Genomic DNA, 16,345 nt, shown 5'->3' on the forward strand with positions numbered 1-16,345 from the left:
TGGACCTCCCTCCCTGGGCTACAGCCCAGCATGGACCCACTTTGTTACCCAGCATGGGACCCAGAGCTGTAGTCTGGCACCCCTGGTACTACCTCCCCCTGTTGGGGCTGGGACCTGGTTGGTCCCACCTGCCCCTGAGCTGGAGACGAGACCAGCCCTCAGAGCTCACCCTGGGGTCAGGTCCAGAGCCACTACTGAAACTGGGCTCCCAAGAGTTGAGGCCAAGGTCAGCCCCCCGCCCCAGCTCATCCCAGGACTGCACCCTCTGCTATGGCCTGAACTCCCCCCAAGTTTACCCTGGGGCCATGCCCAGTGCCCTGGCTTCACCCTGCAGCTCGACCTGGGGCTAAGCCCAGTGCTGCAGCCTGGCTCCTGCATTGCGGCTTCCCCGCTCCCCCCACCGCCAGCTCAACCCAGATCTCAGGTCACGGCCACCCACTGCTCTTGACACTCCAAAGAAAAATCACAGTGACCCTAGCTATTGCTTCCCCACATCCCCACCCTGACACACACACACGCACACACACTGCTGTCGCTGTGTTGGAGAAAACAGTTAAGGCTATGATCCAGACCCCACCACCACTCCTGGTGCCCTTCAACAACATCTCCATCCCCAGCACTCTCCCTGGAGTCAGAAGAAAAGATTCATGGCCCTAGAACCAATCCTTCATTCCCTCCCCGCCTGCGTCCCTGGTTCAGGTTGGGGTGGGGCAGGGCAAGGCAACCCCCTTCCAACCACCAAGGAGCCCAGCCTCCCATGGACTGAAAGGCCCTTTATCCCCAGGACCAAAGGGTGGGGCTGCAGAAGTCAGCCCAGCTCCCCCCCCGCCTCAAAAAAAATGTTAGAGGCCAGGGCCTGCAGCACTGACTCCTCCTTCCCTGCTGTGACCTACCATGGTAAGCCCTGAGACCTCCCAACCCCCTGCCCTAAGCCCCTGCTGTGCCACTCCCCCACCCTTTAACCAAACACTCCCTCTTACACACACACACACACACACTAAACCCTCTGTCCTGAGGCCTCCGCCCCAGATCGTCACTCCACCATCCCCCACCCTGGCCTGAGCCACCCATACCAAAACCCTGACTTTGACATCTCCACTCCCACCTCCTACCACAATGAACCCCATGACAACAGCTCAAGCAAATAGCAAAGAGGAACAAAGAGCACAGACCAATAGATGACTCTCAGATGTTTATTACTACAAACTTCTTTTCCCCTTCATTTGTCAAAATACAATTCTTTACACAAATCATATACATATTCTGAAAAAGGAAAAAACAAACCAACAAACTCTTGTCTATCTTACACATGAACAATAATGAGTAAATGTGCTAGTATATCTAATACTCATCACAAACTGTTCTTTGTAAAGATTGCAGACAGATGGAGCTAAGCTCACTGAATATATTATAGACTACAAAGGTTTTGTTCAGCTCTACTTAGTACTTTGATTTTGTTCAGCTCTACTTAGTACTTTGATCCACTACCGGCTACTTTGGAGGGCCAAAATAGCGTAGGTGGTAGTGATTGCAGACCCAAAGCATCAATGATAACTTCAGACAAAAGAGGAGTCTTCTTTTTATGTGACCGTAGTCAAGCATTCCTGTATGATGTCCGTGCAACTGCATTTGTAGAGGTAGACACAGTGCACTCCAAAGCAAGCAATCATTAAAAAAAAAAATAAAGCCATGTGTTAAAAATAGAAAGCATCAAGCCAAATTATTTTATAGAATGTTAAAACGTTCAGAGGGTGAGTAAATCATCAGATTAATGTATATCACATCCACTGAAGACAATGATGGGCAGGGGAGAGGAAGTGAGAGGCATATGCACCTCCAGGAATAGCTTTTGCCTTTAAAAAGTATAGCAGGCAAATATTATTTTCTTGTGCCCTGGCTGAGTTGCAGATGGGAAACCCACAGCTCTGAAGCTAAGCAATAGGGATTCATGTACATGTCGAAGGAATGACTGTATCAAAGCCTGAAGATCTGATTATTAAAACATCACAGATGCTACTGTGATTAGGGTGGCCACCTGTTTTGGGGGCTATTCTTTACCTATTGTTTTTTAGATTTTAGAAGTGGCACATATCAGGAAGCTTTAAAATATCCATCTTGCTGTCAGAAGGAGTATTTTCTATTCTCTTTGTCAGTTGTATCTCCAAGGAATTAATTTATTATATGAACTTATGCTTAATTTACTTCTGTAAGCAAAAGTCTCCATCCTGAGTTGAGCTACCACAGCTGTTCCTTTTCACTCAGTTTGTGTACTTTATGGTGAGAAACAGAACACTTGGATGTAACTTTCTCACATTTGGGTTTTCAGGAGATTTTTCATATTATTTGTGTATATTTATTGCTCAGATGTGTGGTCATTTCTTAAGATGGAAAAAAATGAATAACAAACCATGGAATTAGTATGTTCAACTCAATTTTGCAGACTAATATTAAGCCACATAGGTTAGTACATTTCAAAAGGGGATTAAATATTTAATGATATTTTCACCTATAACTACACCAGTTACAGTCTAGTCCATTTAGAAGTCTGGATGGCCCTGCATGGAATTTCTATTGCCTAGTTCAGGGGTCTGGAACCAAAATAGCCAGAAGAGCCATTTTTTTTTAAATTCAGTTACAAAATCAATAACTCCAGGCTGCAATGCATATGAATTCAACATGGTCCTTAATAAATAACATCAAACCATACTTTCTGTCACCCCTATTTTTAAGAACAGCGCACACACAGTGGCCGTGTCTACACGAGCCCCAAACTTCGAAATGGCCATGCAAATGGCCATTTCGAAGTTTACTAATGAAGCGCTGAAATGCATATTCAGCACTTCATTAGCATGCGGGCGGCCGCGGCACTTCGAAATTGACGTGGCTTGCTGCCGCGCGGCTCATCCCGACGGGGCTCCTTTTCGAAAGGACCCCACCTACTTTGAAGTCCCCTTATTCCCATGAGCTGATGGGAATAAGGGGACTTTGAAGTAGGTGGGGTCCTTTCAAAAAGGAGCCTCGTCTAGACGAGCCATGTGGCGGCAAGCCGCATCAATTTCAAAGCACCGTGGCCACCCGCATGCTAATGAAGCGCTGAATATGCATTTCAGCGCTTCATTAGTAAACTTCGAAATGGCCATTTGTGTGGCCATTTTGAAGTTTGGGGCTCCTGTAGGTGTAGCCAATGATTTGTACTATTTAGAAATTTGTTACCCCCATCTCCAGGCTTTACCCACCTCATCTCCCAAATCCACCCCCATCCCCAAGCTTTACCCTCCACCCCCCCCAACTCCAGGCTCAACCCCTATTAGTGCCAAATGGCCCCCCATCACCAGGTTTAACCCACCTCAGCCACCCTTCCCCAATCAGCCCACTGAATCTGGATATTACTTGCCCACCCTCAGCTCTCCCCACATATGCCCTCTTCGTCACCTCCCTGCCCACCCCACTCTGGGTCCCCTCAAAACTTCTCAAGCCACAAAATGTCTGCAACTTTCCCAGCTGCGCCCCACACAATGGTGCTGGTGCTGGACGTACCATGTCCCAGGTCCACGTAAGGAGTTGGGCAGGGTCCTGCAGGAGCTGCAGCTTACCTAATAAATTATTTTGTTAGTCTTTAAAGTGCTACTTTACTGCTTTTTTCTTTCTAAGATAGGGATTGCATCCACCAGTGAAAGGTAAATACAGTAATTTGGATTGTAGGTGTATCCTTGTACTGTGCCCCTTGCCATGGTGCAGTGCTCTAATTATGAAATACGCTGAGGAGATACACTACTGCAGCATTTTTTCTTTTTCCTGGAGCATGTAATAAAAATCATCTGGAGTTCTTTTGGTGCACGTTGTGAGCTTCAAGAAACTTCCTCATCTGACAACACCCATGGTCTGGCAGGACCAGAGATGTTTCTGGACCAGAGAGCACCTGGATAAACAGCTCCATATGTGTGGCTGCAGCAGAGACCTGCTGGTGGCAGAGAACCCCGGGGTAGACCTGGGTCAGGGAGTGGGGTCAGGGAGCCCCACTGCGGGGAGTCTGGTTGGGGTTGGGGAGCCTGGATAGGGGGAACCCTGCATCCCCTTGGTGGGGAGCTGGCCAGGTAATTCATCTGGGACATGGACCCCACTGGCAGCCCCACAGTAGTAGGTAACCTGTCCAGGAAAGGGGAGCTGCACAGCCCCCCACCAGGAAGGCAGGCCAGGCAGCCGTGCTGGGATACAAAGCCCCATAGGCAGCTTCACAGCTGGGAGTCCTGCAGAGAGCCCTGGCTGGCAACAATCTGGGAATCTGGCAGGAGTGGAGCATCCACAGGCAGTCTGGAGGCACGATGATAGCAGCAGCTATAAGAGAAGTCCATCCAGCAAACTGGTGCCTCTCCTGTCCCCCCAGGCAGTGAGGATGCCTGGCTTCCCCAGACCAACAAACCCCTTGTTTGGGACCACTCATCTGCAAGTCTCCTTCAGTTTGCTCTGTCTCAGGACAAAACTTCTAGCCAACCCCAGGAGTGCCCCAGGTGCTGTCGTTCAGTCTCAGTAGATCTTGTCCATGTTGTCTGAGGTCTTCTTCTTTTGCATTTTCCTCATGGGTTGGATTTGAGAGCTGGATGGACTATGCTGGAGAGTGTATCCTAGCCATCTCCACTTTCTTCTCTTGATTTGAATGTGAAGTGGTTCTTGTCCTTCTCCATTCCAAAATTCTTAATTTGTGACCACATCTTGCCATTTGATGTGAAGAACGTACCTCATGCATGTGCCAAAGTGTCTCATTAGCATAGCCCCTCCAAAAGGAGGGGCTAGTGTGGCCATAGCCCTTCAGTTTTTCCCTTGGTAAAGTAAGGCGAGGAACAAGTATCAGCCATCTAACAGAGTTCTCCCTCTGACAAGCCAAGCTAAGTTTGTGGCATCCATCATCCCCACAATTGGCTAGAGGAGTGTTATTATAAGCACAATGTCACACAGGAACACAGTGTCTGCCTACGCTTCATAGCACCCAAAACAGCTTCTGTGCTTTCCAAATGGTCACAGGTAGCAGCAACATCTTCCCAGTGTGTTTACCTTCCTCCAGATTCTTAGTGTTTCCAGAACTCTCATATAATATTTGCATAAGTGAGACGTTGCATCAGCAGACTTTCTTCTGCCATCCCACTGCCAGGTTTAGTTGGTGTAAGATGTGGTGTTCTCACTCTCTCCCTGCTTCTCTGTATCACAGGTCATGGGTGGTGGTCATGCAGGGTAAGACAGCAATTATAGCTACTTATGGAGTCCTAGTTCAGACTTTCATAAGTAAGCTTTTCATATATGGTATTCATTTCATTCTGAAAAACTGAATGGAGTGGTTCAAATTAGATATACTTTTATGTTTAGATTACCTGAAGGTGTTAAAAAATTTATATGAGAGTGGAGGTGATTTATACCAGAGAAGGATCTGGCCCTAAACAATAAAACTTTATCACTTGTTCAAGGGGAAAAGGAAGATGAGGTGATAAGCACTGATTGAAATATTTAATAATACAGTAAAGAGGATAAAATAATACGCAGTGGAAGTTTTGAGTAACACTTTCTAAATTGTCTATGAAATTAAAATATTGAAATGAAGTACTGTAGTACTACATAAGATCACTACAGGAATATCAAGGAGTCTTTTGATACTAGTGTTATAAAGAAATAATAATCAAATTCTTGATTATGAGACACTTACAGTGCTATCTAGTTTAAAAAATAATTATAAATGTTAGTTTTAACTGAAGTGGAACCAGATGCCTTCATTTAAAGACCTACTATAGCATATTATGTAACTCCCTGTTTCATGAAATACTTCACGTTAGCCAGTATAATCACTGGTACTTTGAGCTATCCTCAAAACTAAGATACTGTTTCTAAGAACAATTTTCAGAAAGGTGAACTTTCATCACAGTACCAGTGAGTCAACATTTCTGGTAACAAGAGTTCCTTGAGGTACTGGCTTTAGGGTTATTCTGAAAAGAATTTCAAAATCATGTTTGTGACCTGAGCTCTTCTGCATATGGAAAATCAAAGAAGAAAAATAATTGAGTTGACACCAAATTTATTCCTTAATCTTCAACATATTTTACAAGACTTAGCTAAGCAGTTCATATGACTGTACTTCCATATACCTCATAAGAGATGGGACAAACCAGAGAGGAGAAAAAAAAAGCTGTTATTTTTTCCTAGTAAAGACAATAAACATCTTTTGTTTACTTTACAAAATAAAAAAAGTCTTGTAGATTATTAGCAGATGAAAATTTGCTACCCATAATTACATAAAATTAAATAAATAATTACATGAAAGAAATACTTAATTGAAACAATGATAAATTAATTTAAAGCTTTATAAATTAGACAAGTTGGATCTTGAAAGCGTGAAAGAGATATGAATGGGTGTATGTATGTGTGTTGTGTAAATGAAAATAACTATTATTATACAATCAGTAGCTATGATATATATGAATCATTATTTATATGAGTGTGCAACATTAGCCACTTTTATTGATAAATTAAATACCTTATTTTTGAGGGTAGGTCTACAATTCCCTGAAAAGATTAAGCAATTCATGGGTTTTGTTTTGTTTTGTTTTCCACTATGCTTTTTCCTGTCTCCAGTGAAATATGAGGCGATATCATTAAATTCAGAATGAACTGCACTGCTAAATTTTGTAAAACAATGTGAAGATTGAGCTTAGAGTTGTTTTAAGGTCTGTTCCTATTTTTTATGACACACCATTTTTTTTATTTATAAAAAAATTCCCTTAAAGGTGATTTTGTAAAGTGTATTACCATCAGTTCATTTCTCTCCAGTGACTTCACTGAGCATTGGATCAGACACATGATGCCAGATTTTGACACCCGTGCTCACACTGAGTAATAGCTTCTCCTTGAAATAAACAGTTCTGCTAGGGAAATACTCAGGATAAGTAAGGGTATCAGAATCTGGCCCATGAAAGTTTTATTTGTTAAGAAGCATCAGTGCCGAAGTAAAGTATATTTTCTATTCAAATCCCACTATACAGTGAAAGAATGATTTAAGGCATTGGACATAAATGAGTTGATTGTCATGGACTACTCGACACAAAGTAGGTTTTGTGAATTCAGTAGTTCTGAAAAACATACATGCAGGCAAAGATTGGATATTTTACGCATTGAAAACCTGAGCTCTTCATTGTTGGCCTCCTAAACTTTATGTTTGCCATTGAACTATTGTTTTTTCAATCCTGAACTACATGTTATGAACTACAAGTTTCATAACACTTCTCCCTCACAAAAATATATATCTCAATAAATACATTTCCAAATAAAATAATTACATGAGACATGATCAGACTAAAGCTCCAAAGGTGAACAAGGGATGACTATGTTTTCCTTCAGTAGTTATATGATTAGATTTAATTCAAAGGGATTTATGGTTCTATAGTGGGCTGAATGAGCTATTCCTTTTGATCAAGGCTATGGAATTGAGAGTTAAATTAGATTTTGATCCTCCAGTTTTAGAAAGTGTTGTGTTGGAAGGAGGTAATAAAATGAGAGACTTCTAGTCAGACCGTCCCTCTCTGCATTTGCATCTAAGCACATTGGCCCAGTTCTCAAAGGTAGTTGGGAGTCAGGTGACTATTTACCTCTGAAGATGTGATCCTAGATGTCTATTTCTCTGCTCCTGCAATAGGGGAACCTGTGAATTTTATAGTGACTTTTGGGATGGTAGGTGGGCTCTCTCACGTTCTTTTCAGAACTTTAATTCAACTCCCCATTCCCAGTTTGATCTTCCTTCATACCCTTCCTACCAACAGCAAGCTTGAGTGGTTTATATTTCCTCACAGAGGTTGTTTCAAAATTTAACTGGTGACAATTTTATCCCCTTGCAACATGCGTTACCTTACTGGTATCACATGTTCCCAGTCCTCACTTTTCTGTATTCCGTTACTTCTGATGCATTGCTACAATGTGCAAGACTATGAAAAATGCGACAAAATGCCAACTTCAATTTTGTTTCTATCTTCACCAAATTATATGTTAGACCTATAACGGGGGAAAAAAAAGATAGAGGAAGTGCCACTCACTGGTTAAATGAAATCTAATGTTAGAAATATTCTTGTAATAATTAAAATGTCTCCTGTGTTCTATCTTTAAAGTTGCACTTGTACTCTGGATGCTCTTTGCTGCCAGGTTGACTTCTCAAAGAGATAGCAATGTTCAGCACACCTGAAAGCTTGTCAGAATCAAAGTTTTCTGGGTGAATATTTTTCATCCTATTTTATATACATCTCAAAATTAGACAATCCCTCTAAGCATGTGTACTAAAAAGAATATATATATATACACACACACACTACACCTGTGTTTACTATAATTGATTCATAAAAAAACCAAAAAACCAAAACAAAACAAAACCACCACAGAGCTGTGACCCTTCTAGTGAGGCCTTCAGTTTTTATCTCAGTATTTTACCTGTCTGCCCTACCAAGGCTAAAATGCCAGTGGGGACCTGAGAGACCTAACTGAGCCGCTGTGTGGGCCTCATAATGGAATTAGTGGACAAGGTTCTACAGTCTCCGTTATGCTGGAGAGGAGACTAGGCACTCATATGCTCTCTTTTGGCATTTCAATTCATGAATCTAAGGCTGCATCTCCACTACTACTTACGCTGCTCAAATTTATGTTGCTCAGCAGTCCAAATCAGTCATTCCCCTGAGTGATGTAACTTATAAGCTGTGTCTACACGTGCACGCTACTTCGAAGTAGCGGCACTAACTTCAAAATAGCGCCCGTCGCGGCTACACGCGTCGGGCGCTATTTCGAAGTTAACTTCGACGTTAGGCGGCGAGACGTCGAAGTCGCTAACCTCTTGAGGGGATCGGAATAGCGCCCTACTTCGACGTTCAACGTCGAAGTAGGGACCGTGTAGACGATCTGCGTCCCGCAACGTCAAAATTGCTGGGTCCTCCATTGCGGCCGTCAGCTGGGGGGTTGAGAGATGCTCTTTCTCCAGCCCCTGAGGGGCTCTATGGTCACCGTGGGCAGCAGCCCTTAGCCCAGGGCTTCTGGCTGCTTCTGCGGCAGCTGGGGATCCATGCTGCAGGCACAGGGTCTGCAACCAGTTGTGAGCTCTGTGTATCTTGTGGTGTTTAGTGCAACTGTGTCTGGGAGGGGCCCTTTAAGGGAGCGGCTTGCTGTTGAGTCCTCCCTGTGACCCTGTCTGCAGCTGTGCCTGGCACCCTTATTTCGATGTGTGCTACTTTGGCGTGTAGACGTTCCCTCGCAGCGCCTATTTCGATGTGGTGCCGCGCAACGTCGAAGTTGAACATCGACATTGCCAGCCCTGGAGGACGTGTAGACGTCGATGTTGCTACATCGAAATAAGCTATTTCGATGTTGGCTTCACGTGTAGACGTAGCCATACTGACCTATCCACTGGTGTGGATAGCAGTGTAGGTAAGACAGCTCTTGCTGACATAGAACTATTCCATGTGGGGCTGTAGTAATTAAATGAACTGGAGAAATCTTTTACATTGGCTTGGAGAGGCCACATTAGTGAGCTCAAAACAGTACAGCAACATCAGTGCAACTGAACTGCTGTAAACTCTTTAGCACAGTCATGGCCTAAAATGATATTTAAATTGGTTTATGCTGAACAGACCTACAAAATTAACACTGAAGAATTTAGGGGCAGGACATCCCTCTGCTTCCTTCATTAGTGGTAGACAACTGAAGATTATTTGGAATCAGATTCCTTATCTAAATGGGGGTAAACATTACTTCTTTTCCATTAAACATAAAAGATTGCAAGGTTCCATTTGAAGTCAGAAGTTCTAAAACTAAGAAATGTGGCTCAGTTAAGCTCATGGGACAGAGGAGCATTGTGGTTTTGCAAAGACTAATTCTGACCCCCCCTCTCGTATCATCAATGGAATAATTCAGGGCAATTATTTCTGATTCAGATCCAACCCATTGTGACTCCTTGGTGGATAGATTGTATATAATCTCACTGAGCTGAAAACAAGCAATGAATAATGTTAGCCAAAGGAGTTGTTATTAATAATGTTTGACAGAGGAGATCTTGCTTTATTATTTACTATTTGCATTACACTAGCTTCCTAGTCATGGGCCAGAGCCCCAGTGTTTTCAGGACTAAACAAGAAGGTAATAAAGAGATTGTTCTTGTGCTGCAGAGGGATAAAGAGTGGGTAAACAAGACAGTGTTTGTTATTCTCTGGAATATGTTGGAATGACAAACAATATTTTAATTGAGGTACCAAAGATTCCAGAAGTTATTGAAGACATCTTTCGTCATACTTGTTTTCCTAATTCAAATAACAACTTCCCTTGATAACCATAAATATGTGAATACAAAGCATCCCAAATCACTGTGGATATACTTCTTGAGCCATGAATGGAATAACCCAATCTTACTATGCTGGGACTTTTTATCCTGGTGCTGTTTTCCTAATTGTTGTCACGCACTGATGGACAAATCTTGCTCTTGCTTCTCTAGTTATGGAGACGTTCCAGGGAGGCCGAATGGATCTCAGCTCAGTGGCTTAGATCCCTGATTACCTTGAGTGGGGTGAAGCCTCAAGATGACTGGAGGAGGGTCAGATATAGAGGCAGATGATACAAGTCATTGCTTGGGATACTAGATTTGAGGGCTGGGGTGCCAGGTTCAGGATGCTGTTTTTGTTGAGATTGGCAAAGGAAAAATAGAAAAGCAGTCTAGTAGCACTTTAAAGACTAACAAAATAATTTATTAGGTGGTGAGCTTTCATGGGACAGACCCACTTGTTCAGATCATAGCCATACCAGAACAGACTCAATATTTAAGGCATAGAGAGCCAAAAATAGTAATCAAGTTTGACAAACCAGAAAAAAAAATTATCAAGATGAGAAAATCAGAGAGTAGATAGGCTGGGGTGAGAGTCAAGAATTAGATTAAGCCAAGTATGCAAAAGAGCCCCAGAAAATTCGCATCCCGGTTCAAACCATGTGTTAATATGTCAAATTTGAATATAGAAGAGAGTTCATCAGCCTCTCTTTCCAAAGTAGTGTGAAAATTTCTCGTCAGTGAAATGCAAACTCTTCAGTGATTAACAGAATGGCCCACTCCATTAAAATGTCAGCTGACCAGTTTGTGGATGAGGAGTGTTTTTATGTCTTGTGCCCATTAACTCTTTGTCTAAGAGAGTCTGAAGTCTATCCAACATACAAAGCATCTGGGCATTGTTGGAACATGATGGAATATATGATGTTAGTTGAGGAACATTAAAATGTGCCTGTGATTCTATGACTAACCTGGTTCGGTCCAGTGATGGTATCCCCAGAATAGACATGTGGACAAAGCTGGCCGCAGGATTTGTTGCAAGGAAAAGTTCCAGGACTGGTGTTCCTGTGGTATAGACTGTGGCTGTTGATGAGAATCCTCATAAGGTTGGGAGGTTGTCTGTAGAAGAGAACAGGCCTGTCGCCTAGGGCCTTCTGGAGTGTGGCATCCTGATTACGGATAGGTTGTAGGTCTTTAATAATGAGTTGTAGTGGTTTGAGTTGGGGGCTGTAGGTATTGACCAGTGGTGTTCTGTTCTTGGCTTGGTCTCTGGGTATTCGTCTGGCCCTCTTGATTTGTTTTTTTTTAACTCCTGGTGGGTAATTCAGGTTTATGAATATCTGGTAAAGATGTTGTAGTTTTTGGTCTCTGTCAGTAGGATCAGATCAAATGTGATTGTACCTAAGGGCTTGACTGTAAACAATGGATCTAGTTCTGTGTGCAGGATGGAAGCTAGAAGTGTGTAGGTAAGTATAGTGATCAGTGGGTTTCTGGTAGAGTGTGGTACCAATCAGGCCATCCTTGATTTGTTCTGTAGTGTCCAGGAAATGTATCTCTCACACGGAATAATCGAGGCATAAGTTGATTGTGGGGTGTAGATTGTTAAAGTCTCTGTGGAATTCTTCTAGAATTTCTATACTATGGGTCCAAATCATAAAGATGTCATCAATGTATCTTAAGTAGAGGAGAGGTAATGGGGGTAATAAATGGAGTGGGCCATTCTGTTAATGACTTAAGAGTTTGCATCTAACTGAAGAGAAATTTTCACATTACTTTGGAAAGAGACGCTGCTGAACTTTCTTTTATATTCGAATTCAACACATTAACAAATGTTCTGGAACTTTGTAGAATCTCATGGAACCTTCCATCTTTTCTGAGAACTATATTTTTCTTAAATATCCCAGATTTATCGAGCCTAATGTGGAAATTTATTGACAGGTAAATGACACATGGAAATTGCACAATGGGCTACCAATGCAATAAAAATAAAGTATTCAAAAGTTTAACAAATGTGAGCATGAGGTGCACCAAATATGCTCCTTGTCTGAGGTGCCATATGGTCTGGGTAGGTGTCTGCTGTGCTATGTGGAAATTTTGATCTTTCCCCCTGCTTCTGTGAGACAATTTTTGCTGTTTAAAATAGTCATTTTCACAGTTCTATCTATCTATCTATCTATCTTAAATGTAATTATTTTTTATTTTATCAGATCTTGTACATGGGGACGAATTTTCATATGGTGATTCCCCCATCTCATACAGGAAGATAGGATCAGAAATGTAATAGGCTATATCTAGACTGCAGGTTTCTGTTGATCAAATTTCTGTCGACAGTTTTGTATACAGCAGGCATCCAGACTGCAGATATGTTGGAAGACATCTGCTGGTCAGGAGCATTCTGGCAACATCCTTGTACACCTTGTTCCATGAGGAAGAAGAGATGTCTCGAAATAGGTTTTGTTTTTTGTTTTTTTTTGACATGTGGCCCCATGTGGATTGGCCAAATGTCAGAAAAGCCTCTCCTGTCGGAACTGTAAGCAATGCATTTGTGTATCTTTTGCTGACACTTCTTGGCAATCTAGACATAGCTATAGTGTCTGTCTCTTGGGTTCTCTGAAGTGGACAATACAAGCTGGAGGAGAGATTTTTGTAGGCTATGGGATTAGGTTTGGTGAGATACATACCATGATTTTTTTTCCAATCCTTTTTTTTTTAAGCCTTTCAGTAGATACACATTTCACTTTTTTAAGCACACAATTTAGAGGCAGAAAATTAAATAAATATTGGATGGCTCAGGCCACATATACCACTGAAGGTTCAAATATGAAAGGTGCTGCAATTTTAACTAGACTGTAGAATTATCAATTTTCCTGTGACAAAGTTAATTTTGAAAACCAACAACAACACTTAACATCTGGTAAGTGCCAGGGCAAGATGGCTTGTTGCCCACATTTTATAAGGGATAATAATCTGTCTTAGTCCCACAGATGAATGTGGTCATCATAGACACTGTGAAAAATGACACTTTTATGCCTCCTATAGTGAAGTTATGACTTCAGTGTATAAGAATCCACAAGAGAGTATAAGCTCCATCAGTCACATATGTAAAAATAAGGATATTAGGAATAGTGGGGAAAACAAACCTAAGTGGTTGAACACGGGGAATTACATTTATTAAAAGGAGTATATGACAAAGACGGAGTCAATGAGACAGGACTCATTGACCTTGGGGATCCTTCCAGTCTTACATGCTATGCTTTTGTTAGAGGCAGTCAAAAATAGTCACAGTTATAAATACCCAACCACATCAAATTAATGGCAGAAATGACCTCAACGGACTATGCAAAGACTTCTTCTAGGGCCGTGGTGATTTCTTCAAACCTGTCATTCCCATCTATGGATGCTGCTGGCATTGACATATGGAATATAACCATTTATCCAATAGAGTTGCTTTATTAAGGACAGACATCATGAGTACATAATAGAGTAATTGTGGTCCTTTGAACTTGACAGGGTTAGAAAATTGCTTGTTATGACCCTTATCATCACATTACTGCAGAAGTAATCAGAAAACATTTATGTAGCGGATGAAATATTTGGATATATTTTATAAACAAGGGATTGTAAAAGTGACTGGAGCCTATCAATATAGTAGTCCAGTCCTTGCAATCCCTCCTCTTATCTGGAACAACATAATGCACTTTTCAGTTCCATCCTTGCAGCATATTTTAAAGAAAAAAAAACAAAGGAAGTTCTTCAGACTCCTAAAGCCATCAGGCCTGGGCTCATATCCTCTTGTCCAAAGGGACAACAGCTTTGTCTGAGTACTCTGGGGAAATTCTGATACACTGAGGCCAAACATGATCAAGAGACGATGTCAGGCCATCATGTTCAGTGCAAACATTTTAGCATATGGACCACCTGACATAGCTATACAATTTCTGAAAGCACAGAATATGTGTTTATGTGGGTATATCCTGTACATAGCAGCTTTTCACCTATGAAATGACTTATATTCAGATAGGGAATAAACTTCAATTATGTGTACTTACATTTAAACAAACTGCACTACAGCAAATATTATCCTCAAGATCTGGTTGCTTATACATTCCACTAAATAGTACAGTCTGTAATAGTTCCGTTTGGGGACTGCTAGTAATATTATACAGTCTACTGCTCTCTGTGCTTCTGTGCTTTGCAGTTTGCTCCTGCTTTGGAAGGAAATAACTTCAGCAGAGAGGAGGAATAATCTCAATCTCTGTTTATTGAACATCCAGAAATACTCAGCTAGTCATGGGATGGAATACCAACAAATAGTTAATAATTATACCTTTTAAAAGAAACAACTGGAGACTGCGAGAAGTAAGTCTCTGTGTTTTTTTAAGAGGTGCCAGCTCCTCTGCATTAATTTTGATTATGGCTGGCTCCTCAGTCAGTGTTCTTATGACTTCAGTATGGACAGATATCTCTGTCTTTCCCAATCTCCCCAGGAACAGCACTGATATTAAATATGTGGATAATTTTCTAACTTCACTTTCTTCTCCAAACACTTTCAATGACTGTATTTATTTTTATTTTCATGTTCAATTTCATCTCTCACTGCTCCAATTCTCTCAACTTAAGTTGCATTGAAAGAGATTTTTTTCAATCATGACCTACCCACTTGTAAGCTTTCTCTTTCCTTGTTGAATAAATGCACCCACCACAGAAAGTCAATACCTTGGAAGGCCTCTCTTTATTTTCAGTCTGCACCTCTGTGTGTTTTACAAATAAACGTAGGCCTGTTCTTGGAATCTTGAAAAGGCAGTCCGAAGAGATTGGTTTGTCACAGTATGAATCTCTGGTAAGTAGCTCACTGACTAATCCTTAAACATTTGTGGATGCTGGTGAAGTAAAGGGATCCTTAGCCATTTTAGCCACTTTTATGATTCATGCATTGCTTACTTTGCAACAATTTCACTGACTTGAGCTGAGGTTGTTTCTATGGTAACATACTGTCATTATAATTTGTTTGAGCAAAGAGCACATACACATAGTGGCTTTAAAAACTATAACTTAAAAACAGCATGCAAAGGAAACAAGCTTTAGTGGGAATAGGTTTATTTTCCTTTTAATAACGGTTATCTTCTAAGTCTCCTGAGTTTCAATTAGTAATAATATATTACAGTTCTGAAAAGTGTGCCATTAATGGGAAGGAAAAATAATCTCTGTAATAAAATAGATGTTGCTTTGGTAACATTTCTGTAAAACTTGAGTATCCTCTGAAGAAAGACTTGTGTATGCTTTCCAAACTCTTTAGTGTTTTATACTTAACAATGAACTTAAACCCCTTTAGAAACCATGATTGCAAAAAGATTGCTACATGAAATAATAAGAGTAGAATAAAGTTTACCAATTACTGTGCCATTGAAATTATTTCATAGATGAGGATGAGAGAGTTTGTTTTTATATTGTGCCAAATGTTACCATAAATTAATATGTCTGTTATATCCATGTACAACATTAAAATGAGCATGTGGATGTCATGTTCCACCTATGAGTTTCTATACTATACTATACTACACTACACTACACTATACTATACTATACTATACTGTACATAAAAATACTTATGGTCATGTTAACTCTGGAGATATTTCCAGTTAGACCTGGGAAACTTTAACGTTCTGCAAATTCATTAAATATATTATTCCCAAAGTTACGATACAATAATCAGCCAACCTCTATTGTGGGTAGTCATGTGAAAATACACATAAAATGGTGTTTTCTTCAAATTATTCAGATTATAAATAACAATAGTAATCAGTGACTAGACAGATCTCAGGACTGAAGAGAATTTAAGGTTAAAACAATTGTAGATTTTTCCCACATTGGGCCCAGCCCCGTATTCATCATGGGTGTGTCTACACTAGCAAGTACATTCAAAATCTAGGTCAGAAGACCAAGGACTTTGGAAAGAAGCCACAGAGCATCTACACTCACACGGCACTCTTTCAAAAATAATTTCGAAAGAATTCCCCAGTTCTT

This window comes from Carettochelys insculpta, chromosome 1, assembly GCF_033958435.1.
Source record: "Carettochelys insculpta isolate YL-2023 chromosome 1, ASM3395843v1, whole genome shotgun sequence".
NCBI classification, from domain to species: domain Eukaryota; kingdom Metazoa; phylum Chordata; order Testudines; family Carettochelyidae; genus Carettochelys; species Carettochelys insculpta.